This window comes from Argopecten irradians, chromosome 14 (assembly GCF_041381155.1).
Source record: "Argopecten irradians isolate NY chromosome 14, Ai_NY, whole genome shotgun sequence".
NCBI classification, from domain to species: domain Eukaryota; kingdom Metazoa; phylum Mollusca; class Bivalvia; order Pectinida; family Pectinidae; genus Argopecten; species Argopecten irradians.
In genome coordinates this window covers 13,491,961-13,505,837 of record NC_091147.1, presented here as the reverse complement: position 1 = coordinate 13,505,837, position 13,877 = coordinate 13,491,961, and positions in this window count along the sequence as shown.

Sequence of the window (13,877 nt, the reverse complement as noted above, 5' to 3'; positions counted from 1 at the left end):
TTCGAGTGAGCATGATATTATTTAGATAAGCAGTCTTAAAATTTGTTCATTCATTCGCAATTTACACGAAATGATAAATATTTGATAATATAGTTTTGCTCGATTCGAATAACACTAATTTATAGGGTAAATTTCTGCTTCAAACATAAAATAATGAAGGCAATTTAGGAAATATCAGACCCAGATCTTGTTACTAGTTATATGCTGTAAATCTAGAATTTCTAGGATTTTTTGTAAATAATTTCTTATTTTAAAAATTGAAAATTAAATTTTGGATGATTTACATCTAATGCAATTGCTTTTCTGGTTTATATAATGAATACAGCCTGATGATAATTAATGTAATCTGTCTCTTTATCTCACATCTTTATGTATGTATAGTAGTTCACAAATGTAATTAGGATTTGCAAAAATAAAGCAATTTTCGTATAGATGTATAATATTGAGATTTACAAGTGATGTTCCCAAAACGGAAGACATAAAACCTAACCATTCTGCACGTGTTCTCGCGAGATTCCGCGGGACTTATGATGGATGTACTTATTGATGAAGTGTCTATTTTGTCAGTTTCTGACTTTATGAGGCTAACTTAAACACAATTTTCTTGTTTCTGTGATTTATCCATCTAGTAATGACAAACCATTGGCAAATACATTGTGAGAAAACGTAACATTGTCAGAGAGCTGTCAGTCTATTTTGCGATATTCTTGACAAGTCTATTGTGTTTCTGAACCCAAACACCGCTACAATCACTCTAACATGCAAATCAGCACAACAATCAAGCTGTCTTTTGAAAAATCAAACAATATTCTAATCATGTCTGCCATAAAAAGAATCGATATGACTAAGAAAACATCTTTCCGTCGGTGATGACTTTCATTAAAACAACCGTTAAGCGCTTCAGAGAGCTACACAGTTGACCTTTTCTTCGCCAAACTACATTAGGTGTGCTAAATATTGTCAGTTATGTTTGTAAAGGGAACACGATATCAATCGTAAAAGTTGATAATTATATTTCATCATTGATTATTGTTAGCGAGCCCAGACCGCCGCTGTTCCAGCGCTCCACGAGTAGGCAAAGTCTGTATATTGCTATGGATTCTAATCTCTTTAAACTTACATCAGAACCAGCAAACTCAGCATTAAAATATACTGCAACTCATATAATTTTCGCCTGTCGATTATTTTCGTGAAATTAGCTTTAACATTTTTCGTAGTATAATATTTTTCGCTATGCATTTTTAATTACTCAAAGTTGTCGTGCTGATATACATTTGCATGTAGATCTATATATTTGCGAAGATTTCATGAATCAAGCGAAATATTTCAATTTTGCTTGCAACAAGCATTTTGATTGGCTTAAAAAATTTGTTTCAGTCCATACAAGAAAAAAGTGGCGTCGCCATTTGTAACGATTCTAATTGGCTTAGACAACGGCGTAATGATTTCATGCAAAAAATATTCCAAAAATGAATTTGGAATTCTACAAAGATTATCTTCAGTAAATTGGATTATTAGAATGAATTAATTTGAATATATATTTTTATGTTATGGAGATATAACCCAAAGATGTGAGTGTAATCTAAATAAACCGCGAAGTGGTTTATGATCAGAGTACAATCAGATTTTGGTGTTATATCTCCATAACATCAAACAGTATATTCATTGACAAGTTAAACCTTAAATAAATAAGCAAAACAATTCCACGCCGTAAATGATTTCGCGTTTATAGCAGCTATACAATTTTATTCCAATACCTTTATCATCTTATTTTACGTTTGTGTTCGGTTTGTTGTCACGTTGAATTGAGTCTAAGACCAACATATAGTATTCATTTCCATTGGTTACTTTATTGATAAGCTTATATTTTCACTATTCATATCCAGAACATTAACAAACGTATTGTTACTTTACTGGGTTTATTTTTCTCGAAATTTTTCTTACATCTTTCAACTTGATAATTACAGCTAATTGGATTGGCGGATCGTTTTATTTATCAAAACATACAGCATTGCCATTTTTTGTACACGTCAAAGCTATAGCCACGTTAACGTTTTACAAATACTAATTGTAAAGAATTTTGCGACTTAGATTTATGCCTAACATCCATTTTGTAACAATCTGAGGCATTGATTACATATTTAAGACGATAGTTATTAATTGATTTGAGAGTATTATCTAAAGAAATCATTGTTTTATGAAAAAAGTTTGTTAATGTACGAAAATAACCGGTTTTAATTCCGTATTTTATTTTAATAATCCTTTTTGTTTCAAAATTGTTGTATTATTATTAATATCGGGGCGATGATAACAGTTGGCTCTTGCGTTACTGGATATTGTAAGATTCTTAAAGGGGCAGATCAACTATGTAAAAAAAAGAAAATTAAATCAATAACTTCATTTCAAAGACAACAATTTTGTTACAATATTGCATAGTAACAGGCAAGACAAAGTTGCAGCAAAACCGGATCGAGGTAAAAGCTATTGTTATTTTCCTCACGAATACTGTATTTAATGAGGATCTCGCTGAGGTCTTCAAGACATTAGGCTTTTGAAAAATTATAGTAAAACATATTATTCAATAATTAATTTGAAATTTTGAAAGATTATCTGTAGGGGGATTTATTTGAATATATTCTATGTTATGGAAAGATAACACACAAAAATGTATTTTGTGTTATATATCTCCATTACATAAAAAATATATATTCAAATTAATCCTTAAATATTTGACATTGAATATTGATCATAGTCGTAAGTAAAAAACAATCAACATTGGCCCATTATGCTCTATATATGATATGATGATATTATACCGCTGTTGGTCTTTTGTGTAAAAGTGTCCAGCTATATACACATTTGTGAGACCTTAATTTGCCTTACAGTTCAATGAAAAGGCAGAATATTCGTAGACAATAAGCAGCTGTATGTGGAGAAGATATGACACTTGTACTTAATACACTGATTTCGATAAAACAAACGTTAGAAAAACTTTTGACATTCAATTAAGCATTGGCCAGATGTTACACGAGATAGATAACAAACGATGAAATGCCATGAAACCTTTAAACAGCGTCAGTTTGATCAGAGAATAGTGTACATATACTATGTTCTATGTTTTGCATGTAAATATATCAAATTAAAATAAGTGGTGTGGTATTGTTTTATATTCTTGTTCAGAACTTAGTGTATTTTTATGATTAAAAAAGTAAATCGTTTTTATTTTTCACGAGAGAACTACTTTTTAGTATGTTTTTCTGAAAAGAATGTTATCATTGAAGACCATCAATTTCCAGTATTATTTGAAATTTTTAGGATAATTGCAAAAATTGTGATTTTTTTACTCAAAGCGCGTTTCTTTTGAACAGGTCTTTACAATACACAGTGTTTCGGGAAAAAAACTATTACGACGACGTTTAAGATCCGGGGAACGCTTTAATTAAACCAACACAATATTGTGAAACAAACCTAGAAACCCCTTTTGTAACTATGAAAACAATTAATTATCGTGTGAAAACCGTGAAAAGCACACCTCACCGTTGGCCAAACTTGTGATGAAACACCATTTTAAAGGCTCTATATACACATCTTCAATAAAAATATAATTCAGAGGAAATCTATGATTGTATAACGTATCAAAACTACCTTTAACATAAATGGACTATGTATGGTTTGGGCCCTTTTTTGGTCCCAAATCCATCGATTTTTTAAAATAAAAATTAACACATAATATTGTTTATTCTGAATATATATAAAATTGACTAAATTCCAACATTTTCATACTTATTTTTGCATATTTCGGATGGTAACCATAGCAACTACAACTGTAATGATGGTTAATTATCATACCTATTACATCAAAGATGTACTCGATATTTAATATTCAACAATTTTATCACTAAATAACTGGTTTAAAAATTTGATAGGTTTGGGGACCAAAATGCGGGTAAACCATACATTGTCCTTTACGATGTAGTGCAAACATGATGGAATGTCTCTGTACCCGCCTGTCTATACAAACTATAATTACTGTAAAATACAGAATCAATTTGTTAAAAACTCTAGTCCATCATTAAATGAATAGATACATTCAACAGTAAATTTAAAAAGGATCCATTGAGTTCTAGTATATACTTCTAGTGGAACTCGGTTAATACGAACTCGAAGGGACCGAAATAAAACTTCGAGTTATCCGAATGTTCGAATTAAGCGAGTTCTCATGTCTACTGACGATCTCTTTACTTGTATAGACTAGTTACATATGTCGTGAAACGATGGGTGACTGATGTCAAAATGTATTAGAAATGTAAAGTTACGAACTACTGGTTAGTAAGTTATAAAAATGTGTAAATACATATTCAAATGATCAACAAATCAGACAAATGGGTGGTCGGTGGTTAACACAGAAAACTGCAGTCTACATAACACTTTCTGAAGCACTCAATACATAAAAGTACCACTCTATAAAATGTCTATTACTTTCTTCTTTTATGAACCACGCTGTAACTCCATATATCGCTAACTACGAGCTAAGGGCTCCTTGTTGAGTGCCGACGTGTTTTACTGTGTCAAACCAACCACGATATCAAATAAAAGTTTGTAAAATACAATTAATCAATCAAAGCGTTTAGAATGAAAATAAAAAATGTTTATCTGTTTCAAACAATGCATCAGAACCAAGAAGTAACAGATCACCAATCAAGTTCAAGTTCATGTAAAGGTTTATGTATCAATATGTTTCTAGAGACAAAAATAATGGACATAACAATAAATAGTGTTCAACAGTCTCTTTGGCCTGGGAACATCTATATACATGAGATTGGATTAAATTAACACATTTAAGATTGGAATTTAATTCACTACATTTATGCCTTTATAGCCGAATATGAATTATATTCAGTTTTCTGTTGCCGAAACTTTGCTTTTAATCGTTGAAATAGAATTACAAGAACGTGTTTGGGTATCGATATTATTCCAAAGTTTAGTTGTATGAGGTATAAAATGATTTTTTCAAAAATGCCTAATCTGATTCTTGGAACTATGTAATTGTTAAGATTTCTTAAATTATAATTGTTTACGGTATGTACTGGATTAGACATGAGATCATGTGAATAGGAAGGAGTAAGGTTATCGTGTTTTTTGTAAAACAAAGTGTTAATTTTCCAGCCTTTCGACGGTTGCTTAATGTTTCCCATTCTATTTTATAATATAAACTTTGTCGACTTGTAGAAATAGGGAGACCAGTCACAATTCTGGCTGCTTCTAGTTGGAGTTTTTCTAATTTGTCTAATCCCAATCTTCACAAGCGTATTTCAAAAGAAGTCTTATAAAAACGGGATATACATTTTTGAAAGCGTCACTTTACTTGAGTGAATTTCAATTTCCTTAAAATAGAGTACTTATATCTTCCGACCATTTACAATTTTACTCCTAGATGCTTATGATTTGTTGAAATCAAATTCGTTGTATGTAGTCGTGTATTGTTGAATATAAAATTTATATCAATTAATATAATTATGGAAAACTACTACATCTGTTTTTGAAGGGTTGAAATTAACTTTCCACTTATCAGCCCAGTCTTCAATTACAGCTAAATTATTATTCATTACATGTTTTATTTCTAAAGCATTATTAAAGTGAACAGTCGGGCAAGGATGGCTAAAGTCGGTAAAAATGGTGTGAATGTATCCAGTATAATTTCTTATGAAATGGAAAAATAAAATCTCTCGTCAAAATCTGTCTGCGTACGAAGAAATTAATTTAAAGTATGGAAATTCTAAAACGTCCTCCCGGCTCACTATGTCCGTGGTTACATTTCCACGCAGCCTCGCTTTCAATGCTTTCAACTTTTCTTTACTTTAATGGTCAGAACTGGGAAACTAAGCAGAACTTGACCGTCGTATTAATATGTGAGAACTTTTGGAAGGCCAATGAACGCATTTAGACTGGTTTTCTTTGCCCGACTATTCACTTTAAGAGAAAAAGACCAAGATGCGTCATCGGCAAACATTCTTGCAAGAAAAAGCAAATTATCAGCTTTATCTTTTATAAAAATAAGAAATAACAAGGAACCAAGAGCAGAGCCCTGAGGACCACCTGTCTATAAATGACCAATAGATGAGGAAGTAAAATAACTTGTTGCTTTCTGTTCGTTAGATTGTCTTTTAGTCACGAAAGAATATTTGCTCTGATTCCGTAACTATACACTTTTATTAACAAACCCATATGCCAAACCCTATCGAAGGCTTTTGAAATATCAGAGAAAGTCATGCATGTTTGTGTTTGGATTCTAGAGCTTAGCAGATGTTGTGATATATTTCAATTAATTTGTAAACCGTTGAATGTCTTTCCCAAAGCCGGATTGATATTTATACAATAATTATTATCGCGTAAATATTTATGGGGGTATTTGTGTATATTTCTTTCAAATAAATTTCCGACAGTACTTTGTTATGAAATGGACCGATAATTTGAAGGAAGAGTTCTCTCATTTTTTTATAGTGGTAAGACAGTAGCTAATTTCCAGGCAGAGGGAAATTTAGCTCCTGTTTTGCCAAGAACACATGAAGAGATTCTGCAGTATATTTTATAACATAGTATGACTGATACAATCAATGCCGGCTGCCTTATTTAAAGGCAAAGTTTTAAGAATATCGATGATATCAGTTTTGGCAAATCCTTTCGTAACAATTGATGTATTACAACGGGATGGAAAACTTAAATCTTCATCGATATTAGCTATTGAACAGAAACAGTCGTTCATCACATTTGCTTTACCCTCATCATCATGAACTAAATGTTGGTTTTCAGGGTTATATAAAGTGGGAATAGTTTCTGAATTACCAGGCTTGCCAACTTATTTGTCAAGAGGAAGAGGAGGAGAATGAAGAAGAATTTTGAAAATATGTAATACAAAAGATAAAATATAATTTTGGAGTGAGATTTTATACACGTGTGTAATGTGCATAAAGTAAAAATGCTGAGGACACATTAAATGCTTCTTCCTGTGACAAACGGAGAGCAAGCGATACACTCTACAGCTTTACCAGCCATAATTATCATGGGTGTGAGAAGCAAAGCTTCCCATTAGCAAAATTTGATATATTATAATGAACTTTCATACCAGAATCTGTCATTGCATGCATTTATTATGTATCGTGTTGTAAACAATGAAACGCGAATGCAATCATAAGCATGTCTTTTTATGTTGTTTAATTGTTGTCTAAAGATAATCATATTACTTTTTTCAAGTTCAACTCTCATTAAATTGTCGTTTTACACGTTGTTAACTTTACCATGTCTATGAAGTATGTCATTCCGTTTATTCTCAACATCTTTTTGGTTTACGAAGTCATAGACAGTAAACGGAAGGACGTTCTTATAGCAACTACGTTATGTTCAACTACACATAAGAAGTGATATATAGGCGTACAAAAAATTACTAACAGTCTTAAACCTTGAAGGCCCACTACCTTTCTGAAACGGCTTTTAATTTTTAAATGGGAATGTAAAACGTGATCGATAATTTTGTAGAGTCACAAAAATTATTAGTTTATCTTTAATTCTACACCTATCATCATCATCTGAACAATTTAATCAAAATAAACAAAATGTTAATTTTCATAACGAGGGTCGTCTTATGTTTCCCGCCGTCGCCGTAAATACCGTGCTGTAGTTGACTATCACTGCGCCAGACGGTAAAACAGCGAAATGAATCTCCACTGTTATCATATAATACGCAGGAAATCTTGCATATATTTGATGTTGTTACCTCATCTAAGGACATCGATTTAAAAAAAAAAAAACTTTAAATTTTGATCCAGAAAGGTAGTGGGCCTTTAACCATACGATTGTGAATTATTCAAGGAGGTCAAGAGACGAAATCGTTTCAGCAATAGACCAAACCTAGGTAGACCAGGTGACATACTCTTTGGTCATCGAAAATGGACCAATAGTAAGTCTACCCCATGAATGAACCATTGGTAGCGATAATATTGAATTCTCCTTTACACTCCTATCTTGTCAGGAAATGGCGATTGTAGATTATGCAAATATAGCATGTAGCAGAGATTTAAAAATCTCAGCATATAGTAAGGCATTTCAAATATCTCAAATATACGTCTATTATATGCTTTAAGGAACACTGAACATGAAACAGAGAGTTTTGTGGGAAAAAATGGTTAACTGCTGTATTTGGGGCAAAAATACAAATTTGTGGAAATGCGCTTAACAGTCATAAAACTGATTTTTTCAATTTGGCGGCAGTCGCTTATGCACATGAAATGTAAATATTGACAGGGCCACTTAGGCGCTTAAAAATAGAAATCAATACATTACATCTCTCCTTTTTAATGATATTTTAGCACTGTCACTTTAGGCTGTAATAAAACATTTAACCATATATTGTTAGCCATGTCAAGAACATTTGACCACTTTGAAGAGGAACTTAGGAACAGGTAAAACACTTTTGCTTTTAACACAATCAAGTCATTTCGAACACTTTTAGAACTCTTTGAACGTAATTCTAACTTCACACTGTCAGTCAGTTATCAAGGTCATTGTCACCTAGGTGCTTTGGCGCGTGGATATCCCTTTCAGATCTAGTCTGGTTAGGAGGTCATTGGGGTGCCGATGCTGGTGGTTCACGGCGTTGATCGACGGACTCGAACTGACGTTCCGGAGTGTTAGAGTCATGTTCGGATTTTTGGACACAATTGGATTGTTGTTGTCCAGATATGCTTCAGAGTCATTAGATACTTGCGGCGCGATGATGGCGTTAGACTTTCGCAGGAATTTACGATTGCGACGGAATACTTTCCCGCGTGGCGTTTTTACTAGATACGGGCGTGGTATTTTATCAACACTTTTGACAATTACCAGCGACCATCCTTCGTCTATTTTCAACTGAATCGCCTCTCCTGGCTTTAGCTCGGGTAACACTTTCGACTGACGATTATAATATTTCTTTTGAGTCATTTGTCGTTCTATTGAGTCATTTGTCGTTCTATTAAGATCGACTTTTTATTTGTAGGTTGCAAAAGTGCAAGACTAATGTCAATCTTACTGTCCTCTGCCTTTTTCATAAGATTTTTGATGGTTTGGACACATCGTTCCGCTTGACTGTTTGGTTTGGGATACGTAGAACTTGAGGTCCTGTGTTCAAATCCCCACTTTGTGGCGATATCTGCGAATGTTCATGATGAAAATTACGGACCATTGTCGGAGAATGCGATTTCCGGGATTCCGTGACTTGCGAAAACGGACTTGAGAGCGGTAACTGTAGCACTGCTTTGTAGGCTGTATAGATGAACATCCTTCGGTAATTTTGAATAGTAGTCCACACAAAAGAGATAATTCTTCTCGTGAAACTTAAACAGATCCACACCGCCTTTCATGAACGAACGTGACGTTGGTTCATGAGGGATAAGTGGTTCTTTCGTGTTCGCCTTTGGTATTTGGCGCAAATTTCACTTCGCGACACAATATCCTCGATTTCAGAGTTGAGTCCGGGCCAGATTACCCACTTCCGAACACGATGTTTGCATTTCACAACACATAGGTGTGACTCGTGAATTTTCATGAACGTTTTACGTCGTAAGGTTTTGGGAATGACGATTCGCTGTCCTCGCTTCAATAATCCATCGATTACACTTAAGTCGTCGCTAAATGTCGAAAATGGCGACAGCTCGGGCTGTTTCGTTTCCGGCTAACCATGCTGTAAAGCGAGTATAAGTCTCTTGAGATTCCCGTCCCTCGCTGTTTCGGATTTTAGCTGAGTAAAATTTTCCAGCGTTACATTTAACTTGTGCGGATTTCGAGCGTTGCGACTTCGAGTTCTTCGTCGGCGGTAAGCTCTACTGAGAGCCTCTGTCGGGATTGTAGACTAGTTCTTTGTTGTACTGTTGCAAGGCGCATAAGCATGTGTTGCAGACGAGGCATTGCATCAAACAAATGCATTGGCTTTTTATGTATTGCGACGAGGGACCTGTGATCTGTTTCGACAGTCACTTTTTGACCAAAGATGATATTTCTCCCAACCGTATACAACCGCTAACATTTCACGTTCTATTTGTGCATAGCGTGTTTGTGCTTCGGTGAGGGGTTTAGATCCATACGCGACGGGTTGACCTGACTGAAGTAGGATAGCGCCAAGCCCTTTTGAGCTGGCGTCCACATTGACAGTGACTTCGTCTCTGACATTGCAGAATTGAAGAACAGCTGCTTGTGTAACGAGAGTTTGTAAGTGTTTACAGTCTTTTTCTTGCTCTGGGCCCCAGTTGAATTCGATGACGTTTCGGAGTAGAATCCTCAATGGCGCAGAAACTTCGAATTGCTTAGGAATAAACTTTCCAAGATACTGCACTACTCCGCCATTTTTGTCGACCGGTATTGGCATTTCTGTTATTTCACTCACCTTCTTGGGATCAACTTTCAAGCCGTCCTTACTCAACTTCTCCACGATACCTGAGACAGTGACGTATAATTCAAACCCTTGTAACCATGCTTTCCAATTTCCGTGAGGCTTAATTTAAAAAAGTTGCTCGATATTTCTTTTCAGACACCTTGTGATGTTGGAAGAACAGCTAGCACTTAAGATGGAGCAGACTGACATATGTACTGAACCCTATGGACTTGCAAAATTGAAATGTACAACTTTTTGCATGTTTTGCCAAAATTTACAAATAACACAACCTACGAGTCAACAGTATTATATCTAGAATTAAGGCGGATGAATGGACACTTTAATTAGATCAAATAAGTTATGTTCAAGTACACTTAAAAAGTTATATAAAGGCATACAAAAATCACTAGTTTTTAAACAAGGTCTTAAAAACCTTTAGTACTTCTAAAGCAGCAGCAACAATACTCCAACAATGTTATAGGTATAACACAACGAAACACTTTTGAAACAATACGTCGAGTCGACTAAAACACATATCAACAACAAAACAGTCGATTCTCTAAGACAGTTCTAGCGATCCATACAATGGTCTTACGACTACCAGAAGCACAGCAATAACACAAGCTTGTAATTGCAATTGGTTGATATATCAAGAGAGAACTGTGTTGGTCAAGGTTTAGCGGCTGATGCTCTACCGCAGATGAATAGTAATGTTTCTCTATCAAAAAATAGTAGCAAACGAATGACTATTTTTGTCTACTGTTACAAAAGTTTTTTGTAGACAAAAATATCAAAGATAATTAAATACCCACAAAAATATATATAAATATATTAAAGATAATTAATTGCGTCCCTGGCGCTGCAGGTAGGGCGTTAGAATTATACCTTCTGTCCCTATTGCATGATCGTAAAAGGCGACTAAATTTAGGATCTTTTCTCTTCTTCCTAACTGACTTTATGTTTCCTAATGCCTCCCTTGGCACCGCCTCACTTTTGGCCTTGATTTGAGCGTTCGCCCCTGTGAGGAAGGTTCTGGGTTCTGTCCCCTGGTCGAGACACACCGAAGTCTATAAAAGTGGTAGTTTCTGCTCCTGCTTAGCACTCAGCAAACAGGGAGTGGGACGACTGGTTCGCCCGTTGTCAGTATAATGTGACCGGATGGTGTGTATTGTTTGCTGTCTTCGGCGGCATGCTTCAGTGATATAGCACTATAGAAAGGGCAACAGTTTCACTTTACAAGAAGACACAACACGAACATACCGCAGTCTCCCAAAACACGCACCTCGCACTTCACGCACGCTACACACTGCATACATGGGAGGCCGTCCTTACATGACCCTGGCTGTTAATAGGACGTTGAAATAATACAAACAAACAAACAAATAATTGCGTCCCGAAAAAAATCCACGGCACTATGTCCTATATGGAATCACAGGCGTCTGCTTCTAGTTTGTTAATATTCTATTATGGCCCTTTCCAGAGGGGACTGTTCTTACGAGGGGACTATACCTCGCCAAATAACACTAGAGGAGAACTATTCCCGAGAGAAAGGGCCATAATAGATTTAGTACGTCACATGACATTCATTATGACGTCATATATTTGCAAAATAGACCATGACTGTTATCCAATCGCATTCCTAATATTTATCATGTGATGTACTAAAAATATGATAACCTACCCCTACTATATATATGTTCATATAGTAGGGGTAGGATATTTTATTTTTCCAAAACCAGATGCAGACGCCTGTGGTCGGCGGTAGAGCATCGTTATCAAGCAGCGTACTCTGTGCTCTGCAGGGCAAACTCATCACTTGACGTACATTGAACAAAGAAAGATAACCCCAATGAGAATGTGTGCTTTGATAGTTTATATTCTTATATTTTTGAAGCCGACTTGAAATATCTGTTGGCTGCGCGGAATATTTTTTCTTAGCTGTTTTGAAGTTATGAATTGTTGATGTAAGTAATATTGGATCAAAATATAATTTTTGGTCGTTGTGATTGCTACTGTTTTTTTTTTTTTTTTTTTTTTTTGGGGGGGGGGGGGGTGTTTCAGAGCTTATAAACAATTTTAATCATTCAAATGTATGGACAACCTCACTGTTGTTATACATTTTCAATATTATGGGAATGGATGATGGTAAAAGTTCAACAGGAGTTACCGAGGGGATATAAATCACAACCATGTTATAACCATGTGTAATGTCCGATGTCGTTCAGGTTGGGTAACAGTTGAACCAGAAATTCCGAGCCCTCGTCGATATCTCACTGTTGAACATGCATTATAAAGGGAAGGGGAAGGGGACCAAGGGAAGGCACATCTATATGGTTCTATTGATTTCCAACCCTCGCGAGAGTGTCCTTTAGCCATTGGCTCTTCAAGAGTTTTCTTAATACGACTTTGTTAATGTCCCCTTAAAGATGCTACACCGCTGACAAATGGTATTTTTTTCACTATCAAAAACAGGAGCAGATCTTTGAAAAATCGGGATATTTACTATAAAACAGTTTTATAGTAAATATCCCGATTTTTTCATAACTTTTCAAATCTCGTATTTTCTGAAAAAAAAATCACATGACTGTCATGTATACTCATTAGTCCATCCACCAAATACAAAAATTGTATGACAACATCCATTTTCATTGAGTTGGCCCCCTGTGATAAACTATAGTAAACTTCACCCCCTCACCAGGGAGAAACAGAGACCGGTGTGGATCATATAATTCACAATTATTGTAAAGACCTTTCAATCTATCAAAAGTATCTGATTCTACCATTTTTAGAATTTCGGAAGAAGATTTTTGAACTTTTAGCCTGTTTCCCTTTTGACCCTGCCCTAAGGGGTCAGTCATGGAAAATTTGTTAAAAGAATTCTGACAACATTTGAATTATTTCCTATTACAAATGACCAAAAAATGCTCAAAAATGTGTTTTCCCTGTAAAAACTATAGTAAATTTAACCCCTTGTCAAGGGGGAAACGCGAGACCCAAGGGTCATATAATTCACAATTTCTTTAAAGGACCTTAAGACCTTTCCATCTATAAAAAGTATTTGATTCTACCATTTCTAGAATTTCTATCTATGAAGATTATTTTATTCTATATTTTCCAGAATTTTCAGAAAAAGGTTTTTGAAATTTTAGCCTATTTGACCCCTTTTGACCCCACCCCTAAGGCCCCTGGGGGTCAGTCATGGAAAATTTGTTAATAGAATTCAATGGCAATCTCATGCTGATAATTCTGACAAAATTTGACTCATTTCCTATTACAAATGACCAAATAATGCTCAAAAATGAGTTTTCCCAATATAACTATGTTAAACTTAACCCCCTCCCCAGGGGGAAACAAAAGACCCCAGGGTCATATAATTTACATTTTTTGTAAAGGACCTTTCTATCTATGAAGAGTATTTGATTCTACCACATCTGTGAGAAGAGAAGATTTTTGAAATTTTAGTCAATTTTACCCC